We start from the raw sequence: 21,686 nt of genomic DNA on the forward strand, positions 1-21,686 counted from the left end.
GTGAGTAACCCCAGCCAGGAGGAAGGAAGATAAATACAGGCAAGTCTTTGGGCTTCTGGCCAGGAGGCCATCCTCACTTACATAGCCAGCCCCAGGCTCAATGGAGACCCTATCTCAAAAAGAAAACTGAGGTGGAAATAGAGACACTGATGTGGACTCCATGCATACACTAAGGAGTCTACTGCTCACTGCTCACATGCACACACAGAAAAAAGTCCCAGTCACTGGGTCCCCTTTACTGTTACTCTGAAGTCACAGATAAGGATCTGACAGACAAACAAAAATTAGTTTAGTTTGATAATGTGTGGAAATGGTCACAAAGTATAGTTTTTTTTCCTAAGGTAATTTTTTGTTTTATTGGTTTGTAAGATTGCTACTCAGTTCAGAGTCTCCAAAGCTTCATTCAAGAAATATGTCGGACCCTGAGTCAATGATTTATCATGGAGAGAACTGACTCCCAGAAGTTGTCCTCTAGTTTCCATACCTGCACTTTGGCATGTGAATATATACACATGACAGGTGATAGATAGATAGATAGATAGATAGATAGATAGATAGATAGATAGATAGATAGACAGACAGACACACAATACATAAAAACATACATAAATAGTGCAAAATAATTACAACTTAAAATTAAAAATCACTTTTAAATTTATCCTTTTAGAAATGAATCATAAATATAAATCTTTTAGTTCTCATAGCATATTTTAAAGCAAAATAAAAAGGGCTCTCTCTCTCTCTCTCTCTCTCTCTCTCTCTCTCTCTCTCTCTTTCTCTCAAGTAAGGACCACAGGGCATTTCCTTCCACTTGACTCCTCTGTGTTCCAATAATGACCCCCAACAGTTGGCACTCTGATTAGATCCTCCCAGAAGGCCAGCTCCTGATTTTTAACAGTCACACAGGACAATTTCTCATTAACCCCAATTGCCCCCCCTCCAACACATGTGCATCTGTCTTGCAAGGTGAGCCCGCAAGGCTCTTATTAAGATGTCACAGTTACTCATCAACCCTTGACCCATTTTCCCAGGTTGATTTTGCAAGTTCAGTAGGTCAGTCAGCCACACTGGCCCAGAAACTCCCAGATTGGTGGCAGGTGTCTCTCCCAGCGGAGAGGTGACACTGAACACTAATCAGTGAGCTAGGGATGGGAGCCCCAGGCTTTGTGAGCTCCCAGAGATGAAGCCATTGTCCTTGTGGTCCTTCAGTGGAAAGACTGAGAGAAACACAGTGTAAATCAAGAGATGGGAAAGCAGGACCTGGGAGCGAGGCGGAACAACCCTGGTGTGATTTTGCCTGGAGAAGAGAAAGCCAGCTCGAGGGGTCAAGTGGGCCATAACAGTGGGAGCGCCATTATACCATGAATAAGACCAGCTGTTCAGCCATTTCAAGTGAGCAGAAAGGGGATCAATGGGAATGGAAAACAGATGCCAACTTCGACGTGAGAAGTCTGTTTAACCTAAGTGGGGAGATTTCACCTAGTAAGGGCCATAAAGGGCCTCAGGTACTTGATAGGATAACACATTTCTTATAGAAATTTTAACATGAAGACTTTTTTTTGTCATGAGCTTTAAGATCAATTTGCCAGAGAAAGAATGGGGGGGGTGGGTGGGGAGAGATGTCCAGGCAGTAGAGAAAGGCCAATAGGTAAAAGGCTTGCTGAACAAAACAAATGCAATGGTGACCATCTGAGTTCAGACCCCAGCACCCACGTACAAAGCTTGGTACAGCAGAGCTCAGCTGAAATCCCAGTGCTGGGGAGATGCGACAGGGATGTCCTTGGGCTAAGTGGCCAACCAGCCTTGCTGATTCAGTGAGCCTCAGATGTAGTGTCAGATCTGTCTGAACAAGTAAGATGTTGAGTAACTGAAGAGAATGTCAACAGTCAACCCATGGTTTCAACATGCATATGCACACATACATGTATACATGTGCCTCCCCATACAAACATGTAAACACACACACATACATACAAAGATGTGGATACCCACTTCATTCAAACATGTGTAGTGTAAGACTATGTGTCTCATAAACTGGGCTCGACAACAACAGTCTCTGAGAGGGAGCTGTTGGAGGCTGCCACACCTCAAATTTCTCTTTGGTGAATGTATGGGGGATTGTCTCTGTGGCTACGTGATTGACAGCTCCCTTAGGGGATAGACATCTGATTCCACTTCCGCATCGAATCAACTATGAGACACCACTGAACATGCCCAGAATCTCAATTGGCTTCACTGTCAAAGAGACAATAGGTTTCATCTCCTAGATTGGCTTGGAGAACCAAGAAGAACAAACCACTCAGAACCCAGGTGAGGCATTTAATATCTGCTGCCAACTTGATGAGGGGTAGACTCACCAAGGAGACAGGCTCCTGGGCATTCCTTGGCATTAGCCATTCCTGGGAAGACCCACCATGGTTGCCAGGGCACCCTCAAACCATGAGCCAAACAAACCCTTCCTTCCTTAAGCTGTTTTTCTCAGGGTGTTCTGTCGCGGTAATAGGAAAAGTGACTGGGGCACCAGATATTCATCCATTGCAATCCAGACTTCAGAGCTCCTCCAAAACCAAGGAGCCAGGCTCTTGGAACCTTTTTAATGAACGGCTCACTCACATGTAGCTCCAAGAAGGGTCTGGGTGAGCCGAGATCCAGAGACATACTTCAGAGAGGCTTCTGTTATAGTCTTGCCTTTCCCAGCCTCCCCCTAATAGAAGACAGACCTGGGTGGCATATGCCAACTCACACCGTTCCCTCACCCAACCCAAAGGTGGCTTCTGTAGTTCTGAGCTTCTCAGTGGGAAATATCTCTTCACGAAGTCCCAAAATAACAGAATTAGAAGAGCCCGCTGCCCTATGTGCTTATAATGAATAGCTTTGAAATAAGAGTTTTAAAAAGACAAATAGAACAAATAATTTAAGTGGTGCAGCGTAGGAACGAAGCTGAGGAATTCTGTACCCCTCAGCGTAAGTTCAGGCTGAGGACATATTTAATTCCAGCTGAAAGGAAAAAGGAAAAACTTTGCCCCAAAGTCTCATTTCTCTACAGAGAAAACATCATTAGAAATGAATGCAAGGGGTAAGCAGATTGCTCAGGCTTAGGCCTAGGCTCGGGCATAAGGAACCCATGAAGACCTGAATCTGATTCCTAAGACCCACATTAAAAATAAAATACAACCTTCAACATGGTCCCCTGTGCCTATGATCTCAGCACTGGGGAGGCGGAGACAGGAGGATCCCTGGGGCTCACTGGCATTTCTCATCTGGTCTACTTGGATCAGGGAGCTCCAGGGTTAATAAGAGACCTGTCTCAAAGAAAAGGTGGATGGGTTCTGAAGAACAACAGCTAAAGCTCTCACACACACACACACCTATGTAGACATAGGAAGATGTGTACAGATATACATGTGTGTGTACACACACTCACAGAGTAAATGTCCAAAGACCACTTTGTTTTATTTCCACATCGGATGGGGACTGTGACAGAAATGCTGACATTCCCTGTCACTTCTGAGGAGTGGTGCTCTCCTGTTCCTCCTCTGTTTTATCATCATCCCTTGGGGAGATGAGATAGGAGAGCTTGGTGTCTAAGTGCTACTGACAAGGTTAGACAGATCCGCCCATCCTCAGTCTCCTCCACAAAATTCCCAGGGGAAACAGAAACGGGGTTCATACAGAGAAAGCCGCCTTCGCTGGATAGAAACCACCTCACCTGGCACCCTTCCCCGCATTGCTGTCCCTTGTCACTTGTCATGTTCTCCCTCTCACAAATGTCAGGTAAGAATGAAGCTGGCGGGTGGGTAAGAATGCTTGCTGCAAAAGCAGACGAACCTGAGTTAGAATTCCCAGCTCCTGCATAAAAAGTCAGGCATGACTGCAAGCACACACCTGTAACCCCAGCATTGTAGGCAACTGAAACGGGGATTCCTGGGACATGCTAAATGCTAGCCCACTTCTAGGTTCAGCAGATCCTGTCTCAAGGAAGTAAGGTGGAGAAGCAGGTTGACACATACACACACACTTAGGCACATGTACATGTATGAACACATGCATGCATACATGCAACTGGTGAATTAATGAAACAGAGTTATTCCCTGGCTACTCTTCTAACTGCACAGGACTATTTAGTTCTAAACAGGACATCAACTCTTCCTTCCTAAAAGGCTCACTTGAGCCAGACCTGCTGACTGAAATCTTTCTCTAATTTCATGGGGCCCTTTCCCCAATCAACGTGACACACAGCCCTGATCTCAGTTCAGGGCTAGGCTCACCCAAACCACCTCTCTCCATTGTCTTTTCTAGATCACACAATATTGCCCCTTCCTTCCTTGTGAGCCTTCCTTCCACATTACCACTTGTAGTGTCGCCTGATGTCTTCTTCTCCCTTTCCCCTCCCCTTCCAACTTTTAAATCTGTAAAACAGCTCCCAGGTAGGAGCGAACTTGTTTATGACCTCCTAATTGGAATGCTACGCACACGTCTCTAATCATTACCATCAAAGTGCACCAGCAAATGAAGTCATGTGGATGAATTCCTGTCGTAGGAATTCAGAAAAAGCCACCAGCAACTCATGTCTCAGAGGATGCATTAAATAAAGCACCAGTCTTCTGGGTAAGAATTTGTGTTTCATCTCTTAGGTAATGACCAGCTGAGGTATACAAGAGTGGGTAGCCAGAGAGAGGTCATCTGGAATCCAAGCTGTCGCCAACCCACAGGTACAGAATCTATGTTCCATGGTTTCTAGCCAGCCTTCAGCTCCCTAGCCCGACTCCAACCTTACCTCTACAGAAGCAACAGACAGATACACACAGAGCCACCTCAGCTGGGCCACCCGGATCACGACAACCACTTTCAGCCTCAGCCCTGTGATCTGACAGGCACTGTCAGCCCTTGCTTCCCTGTGTGACCAGCTTTGGTGTGCTTCCTACTGCCTGTCAATATTTAACTACCCTGTCAAGAGCTATTACATCACCTGCATTCAATCCCACCTCTCGGACATGAATGGGTGTGCCTGCTCTATTCAATTTAGCTCAACCTAGTCAGGACCCAGTGCCCACCATCCATTCCTCCCAACACAGACTGAGTGTCTACTGCACTGGGCAGTGAGAGCTAAGAAATGATAAATCCACTCCTCGAAGTCTAGTTCAGAGACAGATGAAATTAGACAGTCTTGAGCATTTTTACCGGGGGTACAGAATATGGGAAGGTTCACCTTATAGGGTTGTGTGGGAGAGACAGAATGTCCAGAAACAGAGCTCCCAAAGACAGTGGCTGTGATGGTTAATACTTGGTAGGATCTAGAATCAACTAGGAGACAAACTTTCCTGGATGTCTAGGGGGGAGGTTTTAAAATCAGGTTAACTGAAGTAAGAAGATCCATCCTAAGTCAGGACGCTATGAGTACAAAGGCTAGAGAAAGTAAGATGAACCCCAGCATCAACTCTATCTTCCTCCTGACTGCAGATCCAGTATGACCAGCTGCCTCAAATCCAGCTGTCATGATTCCCCACCATGAGGGACTGTACCCTCAAACTGAGCCCCCAAATAAACCCTTTCTTCCTTAAGGTACTCTGTCAGGTACCTGATCACAGCAACCAGATGGTAATCAACACAGTAACACTGAAGGTGGCATCTCTCCTAGGCCACCTTAGGAGCTGGCAACCGAAGGATGAGCTGACTGTGTGGAGCTGTGCTCAAGGACCAGCTCAGACACAGGTTAGTTCCACAGACAGGCCGCATTGCCAGAGAGTAAACCAAAGAGACGGGCCACTCCATGGGGCTTCATGAAAAGTTGGCTCAACAGCTGTGTCTAAAGCTGAGCATCTTGGGGTTATAGCTCAGTTGGTAGAGAGACTGCCCAGCATGCATGAGGTCCTGGGCTCTCTTCCCAGCACTGTACAGATGAGGTATGATGGTTCATGCCTACAGGCCCTTAGGAGGCTGTGGCAAGAGGATTACAAGTGTAGAATATGCTTGACTATAAGTTTCAGGCCAGTCTGGGCTCCAGGAGACCTTGTCTGAGGGAAACAAAAGGCTGAACATCTGAACAAAGGTGTCTCCGGGGTGCAAACTGACTATGTTTTATGGACTTATTAGTGCTACAAATGTAAGTGACTGTTCAGAGAACTGAAGTGACATAAAATTAATGAATAGAGAAATTGCCTGGGATCCAGCAGGACAGTTCAGTAAAGGCTCTTTTAAAAGCCACAGAGAGGAGGAGAGACTGAGAATAAAAGGAACAGAAGTGGGGGAGGAAGGAAGAGAGCCGTGATTGCCTGGGACCTATTCTCAAGATAAGGAAGAGGAGAAGTCATGTGGCCCAGCCACATTCTTCACTGGCCAAAGGAATGAGTTTAGGCCAAGCCAGCTGGGCTGAAGGTAAACAGGGGCCTCTCCTGTACATTCCTAGTCACCCCAGAACTTCTCTTCCAACATAGCATTGCCAACACGTAATGAATGGACAATTGCTAACATAGAGAGACTGGCAAGCTATAGGGCTTCACCAAACTGCCACCCTAACTGTATCAGTTACCAGTCCCCTTGGAAAGCCGCTTATTAGAGACATTTTTGTTCACCATCAAAGTTTGAATTTACCACCAAAGCACAGTTCTTAAACATGCTAGTACAGCCCTCTTTCTATACAAATTCCCCTAGCTTCATGCTCCGGAGAACAAAGATTCCCATTTATGTATGAACATTCAGAGGACCCCACCACTAGGGAGCCCCTGGAGAGGCTGTCATGGAAAGTACTGGTGTATTTGAATTGCAAAACACAGCCCCAGGATGGCTGTGCATCTAATTTGGGTCCTGTTCCAAGCTCAGGAGACTATGGAAGCATAGTCTGGTGAGTCTTCGAAGCAATTTTTTGAAGAGATTTTTGTGCATGCTTCCCAGAGCACTTCTAAGGCCAACAGCATCTGTAGCCCACTATGACACTTTGAGGATGGGGTTTGACAAGTCCTAAGCGACTGCCACCATCCCAATATAAATTGATGACCCATGGCTAATGCCCACCCCTTGGTGTGGCTATAGACATTTTTAAGTCAATCAATGATCAAAGGCAGAAAGTCCCTTCAGGATCTGCCCATCAGCTCCTAAGAATGTGATCTGAGCTCAGTGGGCTGACATCCCATAGTGACCGTGAAATTGTCAGGAAACTGACATTTCTGCACATTCAAGCATGCTGTGTCTCTTTTTGCTTGGGATAAAATCTTGATGGATAAGCACACACAGGAATGAACCCATGACTACAGCCATGCACACCTGTGCCAAGGCAAGGCACGTGGAAGTCCCGGGGCCACCTTGTCTGCAGGTCTTCACCGTCCACCCTGAGACTGTCTCTTGTTCTCACTGTGTATTGCAGGCTGGCTGGCTTTCGAACTTCTGGGGATTTCCCAGTCTCTACCTTCCATTTCACGGCGAGAATGCCAGGCTTACAGATGTTTAAGGTACTAACCACGTCTGGCTTTATTCGAGTCGGAGGTTCTGAAATCTTGTCTTTACACTTGATTAAACGCCAAGCAATCTCCCCAGCCCTGTGCTCTGTTTTCAAACCTAGATTTTTTTTCTAGAACTTTTTAACGCAGTAACACATAGCACATGGGGCATTAAGGACATCACACATTATAAATGGCACAGTGTTGCTACTAATTGCTGACTGCCCAGGGATTTCTGCACCCAATTAGAAATGGCTTGCATCATTTATCTTGTCATCTAGCTAGAAGGAGGAAGTGCTCCACGACCTCCGGTCTTCTGTTTCGGTTGTGGTTTTTTTTTTTTTTTGAGACAAGGTCTTGCCTTGTATCCAAGTGTACCACCTCACAATCCTCTGGCATCAGTTTCCTGTAGTTCCGGAACAGCAGGTATGTACCTCCCATACCTGGCTCGTGCTCTCTCTCTCTCTCTCTCTCTCTCTCTCTCTCTCTCTCTCTCTCTCTCTCTCTCTCTCTCCCTGTCTCTTTAGCATGCAGTCTTGGCAGATTTTAGCACCTCTGTGGCCCATGTTCAAACGCAGTGACAAGTATCTGGTGACTGCAGCTATTGCCCTATTGAGAATAACTGCAAATGTTATTAACATTCCCGGACCTTAATCTTGAGGAAGCTTCCCTTTTGAAAGATAAGATACGTGAAGTATGCCCCTTTTATCCCGCATGTGCCTATATTTATAGAGTGAAAGCAGGGACTTAGGTTCTAGTAAGAAACCATAGAGACGCTGTAGAGCAGAACAGAACTCTAAAGTCATGGTATTTATTCCCCAGCACTCAGGGACCTCCACATACTAGAGCCAGTGTTTCACAGTTTTTCTAAGCTAAAAGATTCTGATGCTTTAAGATCCAGTTGAGACTTTGAAATGAACAATATTTAAAGATAGCTTTAATAATATAGCTTTCTCAATGCTTTTTAAAAAACATCTTTTAAGGATTGCATATGTTTATTTAGTGTGTGTGTGTGTGTATGTGTATGTCCGTGTGTGTGTGTCTGTGTTTGTGTGTCCATGTGTGTGTGCATGTATCTGTGTGTGTGTCTATGTCTGTGTCTGTTTCCATGTATTCCTGTGTATGTGTCTGTGTGTGTGTGTGTGTGTGTGTGTCTATGTCTGTGTCTGTGTGTCCAAGTGTCCTTGTGTGTATGTCTGTGTGTGTGTTTCTGTCCATGTGTATTTGTGTGTGTATCCATGTATGTCTGTGTGTGTCTGTGTGTGCATGCGTGTGTCCATGTTTGTCTGTGTGTGTCCATGTGTGTGTGACCATGTGTGTTTGTCTGTGTGTGTATGTGTTTGTCTGTGTGTGTGTCTGTGTGTATGCGTGTGTCCACATGTGTCTGTGTGTCTATGTGTGTATGTGTGTGTGTGTGTCGATGTGTGTTTGTGTGTCCGTGTGTGTGTATGTGTGTGTATGTGTGTATGTGTTTGTCTGTGTGTGTCCATGTGTGTGTATGTATACATAAAGAGAAGGGAGGACAGCTTACAGAGTCAGTTCTCTCTTTCTACCGTGTGAGTCCCTGGGATCAAACTCAACTTATCACACTCAGTGACAAGCATCTTGACACACTGAGCCAAGATTTTATTTTTTGATAAAAATTTTAAAATAGATATGGAGATTTAATCTTATGATCATGCAGTTCAGAAACCCCAACACCAAACTGGCAAACAGCTGAAAAGTTTTTTTAACCCTGTCCCTCAAAGGCTGCTCTGTAGGGTCAGGAGTGTTAATGCTGCCCAGGGGTTCTTAGAAGTATACAAGCCAGGCCTCCAAGAACCTCTTAATTACAGTCACCAGGGTACTGTGGAGATGCCTCAGGAAGTAGAGTGCAGACTACACAAGCATCAGAACCTGAGTTTGATCCCAATAAACCTTGTCAAAAACTCAGGTGTGGTGGAACCTGCTTAGACTACCAGTCCTTGAGAAGAAGAGGCAGGCAGATCCCTGGGGCTACCTGGCCAGCTAGCCCAACCAAACGTAGAAGCTAAAAGCCAATGAGAGTTCCGGCCTCCAAACTCAAGGTGGTTTGTGGCTGCGGAATGAAACCTAAGGCTAACCTTTGGTTCCTTTAGTAACCTTTGGTGCACGCGTGTATACACACACATAAAGAGAAGAATCATCTTCATTTCTGCAAAACCTCTCAGCTCAGAGGTAGGAGAGAAACACTATTTCTGGAGTTTCCTTAAACCTGAAGGAAGGAGAATAAGCCTCTATCAAATACCTAACATTGTTAAAAGGATGAAAACACTCTTCAAAGCATTTTGACAAAGAAAATTGCAAGGCATAGTGTAATGAGCTTCTGCCAGGTCAGAAGAGCATTGGTGCAGACTCCAGGATGCCATCAAAGAGAAACTCCAGAGGAGACTGATGGTTAAGTTAATTGTCAACTTGGCAAGATAGAGTTACCTGGGAGACAGGCCTCGAGGCATGACTATGTGGGGTTAACTTGATCACAGTTATGAAGGGAGGAGATCCCTGAGTGGCACCATTCTCCAGTTGGGAGCCTGGACTGTAAAGTGAAGAGAGGGAGTCAAGAAACAGCAAGCATTTGTCCCTTTGTTCCTTACTGTGGATGGGATGGCACCAGTTTCTTCAAGCTCCTGCGGCCATGACATCCCCACCATGATGAACTTCACTCTTAAATAAATCTTGTCTCCCTTGGGTTGCCATTCATTCCCAGAGTATTTTATTATAGGAAGACAGAAAAAAAATTAAGAGGCTCAGGAAGCCAAAAGGTAGGGCACCCCTGGATTAGACAAGTGGTCTACAAATGGACCCTACAGAAGACGAGCTTCCATGTTAAAAGTAGAACAGTCTCTTGTTTTCCACAAGGTTTGGGCCGTCAAATAGGCACCTGTATAGAGTTCGTGAAGTTGGTATTTGTAGAAAGTGGCTTCCAGATAAGCAAGTCGACAACAGTTTGTTGGGCTGGAGAAATGGCTAAGTAGTGAAGAACATTGCATGCTCTAGGAGCTGACAGCTATAAATTACTATAGCTCCAGGGCTCCAAAGCTTTCTTTTGGCCTCTGTGGGTACGACATCCATGTGTACAAACCTCCATACACAAGCCTATGCATGTGCAAGTACTCCTGCACGTACACACGCGAGCATGCATACGCACCCATGCACACATACACTCACGCACACATGCATGCATACTCATCAGAGAAAAGGAACTCTGATTACAGAAAGAACATTCTAAGCACCCAGCACAATGGGCGCTGACTGAAGTTCTCTACAAAACATGCAAAGATGGCAAATGGAAAACAGGACAAGATACAGAGTAACTAAAATGTCATTCCTGAAATAACAGATAGGTTTTGTTTATGAAACATACATTGTCAGTAACCAGAACTGTAAACACAAAAAGCATTTAATACAAATCTCTCTCCCTCTCCCTCTCCTTCTCCCACTTCCCTTCCCCTCCTCCCCCCTCCCCCCCTCCTCTCCCCTCCCCACCTCTGTGTGTGTGTGTGTGTGTGTGTGTGTGTGTGTGTGTGTGTGTGTGTGTTGGGGAGAGGGGTATTTTGGACCCTATGCACAGAAAATGAGCAATCATCTTTTATGCCTATGAGACAGAAGAGTGATGGGAAATGACTGTGCATATGGTCACCCAAAAAACATGAAAAAAAATCCCTGAAGGGAAAAAAGGAAAGGGAAAAAAAATCCAAAAATAAAAAGATTATTTGGGCAAGTGAGGGTTGCGGGCAAAGAAAAAAAATCACGGTAAATTTCATATGGAAGAAGGAATATGCAAAAACATTCATTCCCAAGGCCCTTAAGGAAGTGCTGTGCTACAAGATATTAAAACATTATTTAAAACATCCAAACCCAAACATGTTGCTATAACAAGAACAAAATAGAAAATGTAAAATCAGGTTTGTGAGCTTGATTATAGTGATTTTTAATAAAAGTTTGGTAAAATTACCATTTTAGATGATAAAGAGAACTCTGAATTAATTAATAAATTCCATGATTCGTTAAGTATTTTAAGCTCTTTGTTTTGGAGAAGGAATAAGCCCTCCAGGGTTCCATTTCACACAGCGTATGAACCAAAATTTTTGAAAGATAGGTCCAAAAGTAAGTCTTCAGAAAAATAAATTTAGGCTCTGAAGAGATGGCTCAGCAGTTTAGAGCAGTGTCTGTTTGCTCTTCTAAGGGGTCTCTGTTTGATTCCCAGCACCCACACAATAGCTCACAGACATCAATAACTCTGGTTCTTGGGGGTCAGATTCCCTTTTCTGTCCTCCACGATCACTGGCTTACATGCAGGAGAAACACCAAGACTCATAATACAATTAAGTAAATCTTCCCTTTCTCCTAGTCTACGATTTCCAGCCTGACGAAGGTATATTTATCTTTTCTTTAATGAACAGAGCCATTAAACACACTGATCATGGAAGATAAACACCCAAATCATTGAATTTGGGATGACAACATTTCTTGATTTTTTTGCTTAGACATCCACAGACAAAGTCCAGCACAAATTTTCTTCTTCTCTATTTTAAATTTTCCTTTATTTTTACTTATGTGTACATAGGTGTCTATGTGTGGGTATGTGCATATAGGTGTGATACTCACGGCGGGCCAGCAGAGGGCATAGGATTCCCTGAAGTTAGAGTTAAATGTGACTGAGCTCCCTCTTGTGAGTCGTCCTAGTTCAGGTCCTCTGTAAGAGCAGCAAGCAGTCCTTACAACTGAAGCATCTCCCCAGCGCCCCGAACAAATTTCTTTAAATACCAAATGAGTTCGTCATCACAGGAAAGCTCATTAAACTTTGAAGAGGAGACAACTGAGTTTACAAAAGAACAGCCCAACTAATAAACCACATTATTCGTCTCCTACAATAAACCCACCATCATTATAGTTTCATGAAATACAATAAAAATACTCATCAATTATTCATGATGTTTCTACCACACAAGATTAAAACAAACCAAAACAACACAAAACAGCGTGAAAAGCAGAAATGGCATTATCCGAACCAGTTAGGTCAGAGAAAATAAACCTCAAATGTTGGGTATAGGAATCCTGCAAGGCCCAAACGCTGGGGTCTGTTCAGTTTCCCGAATAAAGCATCAGAGAGCTTGAGAGTCCTGCTTTCTTACAGGCTGCTGGGATGTTCCTTGCCTATGGTCTCTAAACCTCAGACAGAGTCAGCACCACAGTTAGCCACTTCCTACACTGACTCAGCTCCTAACACTGTCAAGAAGGTCGGTCAAGACAGGCAGTTCTAAAAGACGGTTTTAACCACTGTTGACTTCTTTTGCCATCTTAGATTAGCATGGTCTGGGAAGTGTGACACGAAGAATTTCATGTTATTTTGGTGTTTGTTATTGCTTTGAGGGTGGTATGGTTTATTTTTGTAACATACATATTTGCGCCGAGGAGGGGCATATATCTGGAGATCAGAGAAAAACCATGTGGAACCTGGGGATCGAACTCAGGATGCTAGGTTTGGTGGCAGGCGTCTTTACCTGCTAAACTACCTTGCTGTAAATTAGCTCACAAGTGCCTGGTTTCCAAATGGGATTTTCATACACATGGACTTGGCTACTTCTCCCCCCATTCATTCTTCACATAGCTTTTGTACCCTTTGGCCCCAGTATCCTGCTTCCACGCTCCTTCAAAGCGGTTCTTTTCCCTACCTGCCTCCCAGTCTCAAGATCCTCTACTTCCTGGTCTTCATTCATATTTACTTCCGCTTTGTAGACATGTTAGCAAAGGCCGAGATTATCATATGAGAGAGCCCATGCACTGTTCATCCTTTACACTGGGTCACTTTGCTTAGTCGAACCTTTTCCATTTTTATCTGTTTTCCTGTAGATTCTAATTGCATTCTCTTTACAGATAAATAGAATTACATCAAATATATGCCCCACACTCCCACTAGCACTTCATCTGCGGATGGGTAGCTAGGTTGTGTAAAGTATCTTTCACTCTGCTGTTGTAATTGTTGTCTCCGAGGCTTACTGCCTCAGTCTGCTAACCTAGGCCTAGACCTGGAGGCTTCCAGCCTCTGTCCAACCCAATCTAGGCCTAGAATGTTTTCAGCCTCTGAGACTTAGTGCTGAGTAAGCTCACCCTTGCTAACTCTTTCTCATTTCCAGTTGGCTGGGCAACTCATCTGTTCTGGTTCAAACTTCCTTTCCAAGCTAACTGATTTAATCTGTCTTCCCTAGACCTCTCCTGAATTCCTCTCGTTGAGGTCAAACTATCTCTGTCAGTCTGTTCTAATCATCTGCCTCTTTCTGCCTTCACCTGTGTCTAGCCTGTTCTCTTTCTGCAGCTTGTCTCTGTATCACTGTCCCAGTAAAACCAGCTCCTTCCTTTTCTTCTTTCTGCTTGCTCTGTCTTAAGTAGGGTCTTTTTCCTCTCCCTTCTCATGAAGGTTGGCATATCCTGTTCTGTCAAATCTTCCTCTGATTCATCACTTTGTCTGCCCCTCAGTTAGATATCACTTTCAGACATGGATGTGTCTGTCAATCAACTTTCTTGTCACTGTTAGGGATTAAAGGTGTGTACTGAGGGCAGTCTGTGCTCCAGCCAGAGGGACTAAAGGTGTGTGCTAAGGCTGAGCCTCACCACAACTAGAAACAGCTTTTTTCAGTAAATAACACAATCTCAGGGTTGGCTCCATTTTTCTTGCTATTGTGAAAAGAGCAGCAATGAACATAGATGATCCAATGTCTTCGAAGTAGACCACAGAGTCTTTGGGGTATATGCACAAGAATGGTCCAGATGAATCACATATTATTTCCATGGTCAGCTTTGTGGGAACCCTCCATACTAATTTCCAAAGTCGTACTCAGCACCGGTGCTACTGGTATGGACGCCACCACCCTTGGATTTTTAGGTGGGTGCTAAGGATTCAAATTCAGGTCTTCATGCTTGTGCAGCAAGTGCTTTCCCCACTGAGCCCTCTCTCTAGCCCTGTGAGACAAGGTTTAAACAACCAAGCTCACTCCGTGTCAAGATCCAGATGCAAAGACAGTACACTGATTTCACTGACGTCTAAGTCCGGAAAGACTCTCTCCTGCAAGGGCTCAGTCGTACATGGCAGTGATGTTGTCACTAATGAAGTCCCAGAACTGGAATATACACCACAATTAGTACATATTTACGTTGAGTGTAATGTATGACAGGAATCTCTCCTTTATGCATCTGATAACATCTTGAACCTAGTGAGGGCATGCCCTTAGCTACAGCTGTACTGTTGGCCATCTTACTTTTCTTTTAAACACCGTTGTGGGGCTGGGGGATGGCTCAGTGGGTAAAGCACTTGTGGCACACATGAGGACATAAGTTCAGTTCTCAGAACCAGCATAGAAGGCTAGACACACTTCAGGAGATAAGAGACTCCCAAGGACTTGCCTGGCCATCTGATGAACTCTAGATCCATTGGGAGACTCCAGGCCCTACCTCAAGACAACAAGGTGTCAAGAGCAAAAAGGAGGCACTCAGTGTCAACCCCTAGTCTCTGCCTGGTCATGCATGGTCTTAATCCACATACACATTACACACCTACATACAAACACACCACAAACATTCAACTCTTAGGAGAAGCAACATTATGTATTTTCCTACACTAGAATTCCTATATGAGAATTGACAGCTCAAAGAATCAGAACATTGCTGTGGTTCTTAATAAATATACTGCACAATTAATACTGAAATACACAAACAAGTTCATGTAAAAGTTCATTGAATTGTTGAAAGTTTTAATGCATTTAATTTCATAAATTAGATCTTAACTGGGCTCAGATACTGATTGTGTTTTCTCTTTGCTGTTTCAGCCCAGGAATTATATGAAAGGCTTGCCTTTTGCTGAATAGGGACCTTTCTCATATTCTTATCCTTGTACGTACACACACATGTTCATGTGTGTGCACGCTTACATGTGTGTAAGTGAAGATGCGTGTGCATTCATATATAGATAGGACAGATATCAACCACAATCATTTCTTGAGCATGACCCATGTTTTTGGGACAGGTCTCTCACTGGCCTAGAACTTACCAAACAGTCTGGAGTGACCAGTGAGCCCAAGGACCCAGCTCTCTCTCCCTCCCCAGTGGTTACAAGCAATTGCCAGCATGCCTCGTGTTTTCAATGTGGGTTCTGGGGATCAAGCTCAGGTACTCATGTTTAGTCAAAAAGTAAGTTATGTATCCCCCAGCTTCACGTCTGAGATTCCTAAAGAAACCTGGGATGATACTTTCCTTAACAATCTTATTCCTTTCAATTTTGAATACCCCTCAAGCCTGAAACCTTGAAAACTGGAACTCGAGTCACACTTCAGTTGGCCACTGATCTCCCTACTAAATGGACTTACAATAGAGCAGGAGCCTCTCAGCTATATTACTTACAAGTGTGTTGATAAATATCTTTGGAGCTTTTCATGCTGGAAGAATTAGTGAGTTATTTTGCAGAGGCAAACGGAATTTATGGGCCAATAAATAACAGGCTAAATAAGTCATAGTCGGAGATCAGCCTACACAGAGAAACCTGACACCTGCGAGACTTCTTGGTGGTAATGAAACCGAAGGCTGTCACCAAATGCTGTTATCTGTCTGGGTGGGAAAGTGTTCAGTAGAACAGTGATATCCCAGAAAGTAGAAAAATTGCATTAAAGCCAAGGAAACCTTTGAGTAGATGGCAGATTGTAGACAATAACTGAGCGATAAAATAAACGTCCCCAGGAACCCAAGTCTTCATAACATCGCCCAGCAAGGGTTCTGGGGCTTCGCATCTGGTGTCCTTATATTCCTAGTGCTCTGGGTGTTTGGTTTGATCAGTGGGCACATTCAGATGTGGGGAAAATCTGGGAACTCGAGAACAGGATTTCCAAACGGAATCTGGCTGTGTGTCCGGTGAAGGGTTTTACAAATATTTAGAAATGACTTCCAAAGTAAGCATTCCTTCATGGTTCCCCCACACCCACGGCTTACACACCGCAGTTAAATTCCGAGAATACCTACAGGGATACTTCAGATTAAGAGGGCAGCATTTCTAAATGGTAAGCGCAGATGCATGAGGTGAGCTGTGTATTCCTTTCTATTTGGCTGGGCCACGGGTGATAAGAAATGAAAAGTCACTTATCTTAAGAATGTTTGCTTTCAAGCATCATTGATACAGAGAATGTGAATGCTAACAGAGATGAACCTGTGACCACCCTCTGTAAATAACTGCAATGGGACTTTCTTTTTGTTTCCACTGAAGAGCAGGGCAGACCAGGGGACAAGAAGTGAGATGCATTGCTCAAGGATATGGACAGAGCTCGATGCCCTGGGTCAGAGGGCTTAGTAGCCATACCATAGGACTCAACTCTATTCTTCAGTTCCCTCCACGATCACGCAGTGTTGGGAAATGCCACCAAGTTATAGCAAAACACTGTGAAAGAGTTCTGACAACCAAACATCATCTGATATGAGCAGCCCAGGACCCAGTATCTATAACTTTGGGCCTCTGCACCTGATAATACTCTAACACAGGAGAAAAACAGAGAACAGTTCTTGATTGAATGGTTAACTGAAGGATTTTCTACTGAAATCTTCCTGCCTTGTTTCGTTCATTTTCTTCTTTTCACGTGTATGTATGTGCTCTGCACATATATATATATATGTATATATATATATACATGTATAGCAACACATGTGTATGAGTGCACATACGTGTGTGTGTGCATGTGTAAAACTGAGGTCATTATTAGAATCTTCCTTGATCAAGCTTCCCCTTTATTCACTGAGGCGAGATCTTTCAATAAAATCTGGAGTCCATGGATACAGCCAATCTCACTAGTCAGCGAGCTCTGGGGAATCTTGTATCTCTGTGAAGGCAAAATGCCATGCCCACCCAGCACTCAGGCTTTAGAGACCTAAACTGTAGTCTCTTGCTTGTTTTGAATTGCTAACCCCCCTCCCATCCCCCCCCTTAGCTTTATGAGACAGCATCTCAAGTGATTGAAAGTGGTCTCCAACTCACTATGTAGCTGAGGGATGGCCTTGAACTTCTGATCCTCCCACCTCTACCTCCTGAGCGCTGAGATCACAAGCATGCACCACCACGCCAGGTTATGTGGTACTAGGGACAGCACACGGGGCTCCCTACATGCCAGGCAAGCACTCTGCCAACTGAACTAACTTCATCCCACACCTCCATAGCGGGGCTTTGTTAAAGGAGATATTTCCCTGTATCTTCAAAGCACGACTTAACTCAACACAGGGTTGACAGACAACTTTCAAAAGTGATTCCAAGGTAAGGGGTCTACATACGTGGATGGATCAGCACCACGCACAACTTCAGAGCCATGGACAATGCTACCCGTAAAGCCCACAGGACTAGAGAAGACAAAAAGAAGACTGAACGCAAATACAAGCTGTCTTGGGTTAATACACGCATTATTTTCTTGATGCAGCCCCGTGCTACTCTTGGCTGAGAAGACAGTAAGTATCACAACATGTGGGCTGAGTCAAAAGTAAGTCGAGATTCTAATCACAGCTCTAATTACTCTTTCACTCAGGTAGGGTGTGAGCAACAGGCTAGAACAGTAAAGAGGATAGATTTCAGATGACACATGCTCATTTGTACAATACTACGAGCTGTGAGCTTATTTAATCTCCAGGATGTCTGAGATCACGAGGTACCTGCAACAACTCTTATCCTGTAATCATTTAGTTTCTCCCTCTAATCCATCTACTCAGCAGTTGGATCATTCACTCCAAAGACTCAGTTCTGCGTCTGGGATAAAGAGACACGGTGCATTTAAAAGGCACACAAGATAATGGATGGGGAGACACACAGCTGACATCACAGACGTGGAGACAGGCAGGGTCTATTGAGCAGGAAGGGATCGCTGCAGCCTGCACACATCACCCTTTTTCCTTCTTACATTGCAAGAGGACATACAAGAGTGAGGTTAAGAGAATGAGTTGGATGAGAGACAGGGATGGAAGGGTTAAACAATCACGTTCCAAGGCACTTGCCTATAACCACTTATCTGCTATGCTAATGTGATGGCTCCCTCAGAAAGGCACTTGCAGCAAGCATAAGAACCTAAGTTTGATCCATTTAAAAATGCTGGTTTAAAGGCATGTCCTCCTGATTGCAGTGCTAGGGAGGTAGAGATGGCAGCCATGTCAAATCAGTGAGCTCCAAGCCAGTGAGACCCTGTCTCAGAAACTAGGTGGGAGTTAGAGAGATCGTTCAACAGTTAAACGCTGCACCTAAATAGAGCTGCTGCTCCTGGAACTACAGCTCTGCAGGATTCCACATTCTCCTTGCACCAGAGGGTTCCTGCCCTCATGTACATAAATCTCTACATAGGAGTGCATGCGTGTGCACGCAAGCGCGCGCACACACATACACACACACACACACAATTTTAAATTAAAAATAAATATTAATTTTTTTCTAATGAAACAAGATATGTAGCACCAGAAGAATACCTGGGGTTGACCTCTGGCCTCCATCATACACAGTGCACGCACACCCCACATACACACACAAGTGAATTATTCATAGTAGTAGCTCTTTGATTCTCAAGCCCATCCTAGGGTGGATGAGACACTGGTGTTTACTGATCTGTGAGGTTACTGAGAATAATATTAACGTAGCTTTAGCTGTAAGATCAAAGGAAATGTAACAATAAATGTAAAATCAATACCAACACTTCTTAAAAAATATTGTGTAGCCTTATTTGCTCAAAAAGTAAAAAAAGGAAGGAAGGAAGGAAGGAAGGAAGGAAGGAAGGAAGGAAGGAAGGAAGGAAGGAAGGAAGGAAGGAAGGCAGGCAGGCTGGCTATAGGTAAAACACTACATCTTCAGAAGCACAGAGTAACTGTGAGACAAGCCTGCAGAAAATTAAATAAATAAATCTTTAATTTACACCAATCAGTTATTTTTTAACAATGGACTTTGTGTGGGGTTGGAAAGATGGTCTGGTGATTAAGACCAAATAGTCCTTTTGCAGAGAGTCCAAATTAAGTCCCTGGTGGGTAGCTAGAATCATAGTCACTTATAACCAGTGACAGGGGACCACATCCTTTCCTGGCCCCTTTGGGCACTTTCTTAATGTCCACATAACATATATTCATTCATTCTCTCTCTCTCTCTCTCTCTCTCTCTCTCTCTCTCTCTCTCTCTCTCTCTCTTACACATGCACAAGTAAGTTTGAAAAAGCAAATCTCTTTAAAGAGAGATTTTAGAAAGTGACTAACAATCTCTCTTTGACGGTTACATGTCAACAAAATATGCTTTTGTGTGCTCTCTGGTGCTTGGGGGGCATGAGAGAAGTTCCAGACAGAGTCAGTGAATGAGGATCAAACAGAAATGATTCCTGGGAGCAGCGCCCCCCCCCCCCACAGTAAAAGTTCTGCTTCTGTGGCCTCAGGCATGGGCTCTGGCTTTAGGCCTAGAGGTACAGAGAGATCATTCACTTGGGAGACAGTGGTTTTGAGAAGTTATTTAAACTCTCTGAAAAGGAGTATGTAAAGAATGTCCACCTGGGCGGGGCATGCAGCCTTAGCATGCATGAACCAGGCATGGTGGTGCAGGAAACCCATCCTGTCTATACAAAGCCAGCCTGGGCTACCTTATCTTTAAAAACCAACACCTACCACATGCATTTACTTTGAGAATTAAATAAACTTAAGTGTAGAGTTAAACACAATGGCTGTTTTAGACCATGGTTGGACTATTTCCTGACCCCTGTTGCTTTGACTTTTTTTTTTTAAATTGGGCTTGCAGGTGATATTTCGCTTGAGAAGATTTGCCTAGAGTTTAAATGCTTTAAGGAGCCAGAGAAATGGCTCCATGTTTAAGCATGCACAGTTCTTAGAGGGGTCAGGAGCTCATTCCCCATCACTACATGGGGCAGCTCACAACCACCTGTTATTCCAGTTCCAAGGGATCAGACACCCTACCCTCCTCTGGCCTGTGCAGGCACCCACACACATGTAGTGCACAGACAGACAAGCTGGCGAGCACACATACACATAAATAAAACCAGACGATTAGAAAGGAAAAGAACCCACCACTTTCAAACAAATCACTGTTGGAGAATGCTGTGGCCATAAAGGTTCTGCTCAGCTCTCCTCTGGGATCCATGTAACCTGAGTGGCTAATGGAGTCAGTGTGGTTTCTTCACTCAGCACTTCAGACATAGACATCCACACCTGCTTGCACGCTCACACATAGTAGTAGAAAAGAAAATACCAACCTGGACTCAAATTCCACTGTGAGCCACAGGTGGTATCGAGTGCCAGCCTCTGACAACGGGGCATGAAAGAAATCAATGTTCTTTCCAGGAGAAGAAATATTACCACAGTGTGTCTATTCCAAATATTTACTCTTTTGGCTGAAATACCAGCGGGCACCAGGGCTTCTGTTTGAACACTGCTTTGAGTAGAACTCATTGGAATGACATAGAAACTTTGCATAAGAACATTGTGATTCTACTTGGAACATATCATACCATCCACTGCAAAGAAAGGTTCACAGAGACAGAGTAATCATAGCTGTTTCCACATAGCTATTTGACCAGTCCCCAAAACAGATGTATACAGGACTCCACATAAAGCTTAAGAGAGGTACTACAGTAAGACAGGGATAGCAATGAAGGGGAAGGAACAGGGTCACAGGCTTGGTATTACAGCTACATCTAAGATCATTTCCTAAGTTGGAGAAAATGAAGCAATTAAAATACTTCTAAATTTTGTATTTTACTTTTAAAGATTTATTTGCCTCTCTCTCTGTATCTCTCTGTCTCTCTGTCTCTCTGTCTCTCTCTCTGTCTCTCTGTGTGTGTGCGTGTGTGTGTGTGTGTGTGTGTGTGTGTGTGAGAGAGAGAGAGAGAGAGAGAGAGAGAGAGAGAGAGCTAGTGAGTGTGTGTGTGTGAGTTGATGAGTCTGTGTGTATCTGTATGGGTATGTGAATTGATGAGTGTGTGTGTGTGTGTGTGTGTGTGTGTGTGTATGTGTGTGTGTTTGTGTAGATGCCCTTGGAGGCCAGAAGATAGTATTGCATCCCCTGCAGCTAGAGTTCCAGGTGAATTTGAGCTACCCACTGCAGATTCGAAACTGAACTGGGGTCCTCTTCAAAAGCAGCAAACATTTTTATTAACCCAACCATCCCTCCAGCCTCCATTTAAATCCCTTAAACATACAATAAAAATGAGAAATCTTTCTACTGGTAGGCATAATGATAGCTGT

The 21,686-nt window shown here is 44.2% G+C and overlaps 1 protein-coding gene across 6 annotated transcripts in view; it reads right to left on the reverse strand.

Annotated features, from left to right (window-relative positions):
• The window catches only part of Nckap5 (NCK-associated protein 5), a 913,274-nt gene that overhangs the window by 696,963 nt on the left and 194,625 nt on the right, over positions 1–21,686 (reverse strand). For 3 of the 6 annotated variants that reach the window (XM_063272672.1, XM_063272674.1, XM_039091163.2), the window contains exon 1: positions 4,778–7,142. The exons of the other annotated variants lie outside the window; for them this stretch is intronic. The gene's annotated coding sequence lies outside the window, so the exon portion shown is untranslated. Of the gene's footprint in view, positions 1–4,777; positions 7,143–21,686 lie in introns of those variants that run through there. 6 annotated transcript variants of the gene reach the window in all.

This window comes from Rattus norvegicus, chromosome 13 (genome assembly GCF_036323735.1).
Source record: "Rattus norvegicus strain BN/NHsdMcwi chromosome 13, GRCr8, whole genome shotgun sequence".
Classification (NCBI taxonomy): domain Eukaryota; kingdom Metazoa; phylum Chordata; class Mammalia; order Rodentia; family Muridae; genus Rattus; species Rattus norvegicus.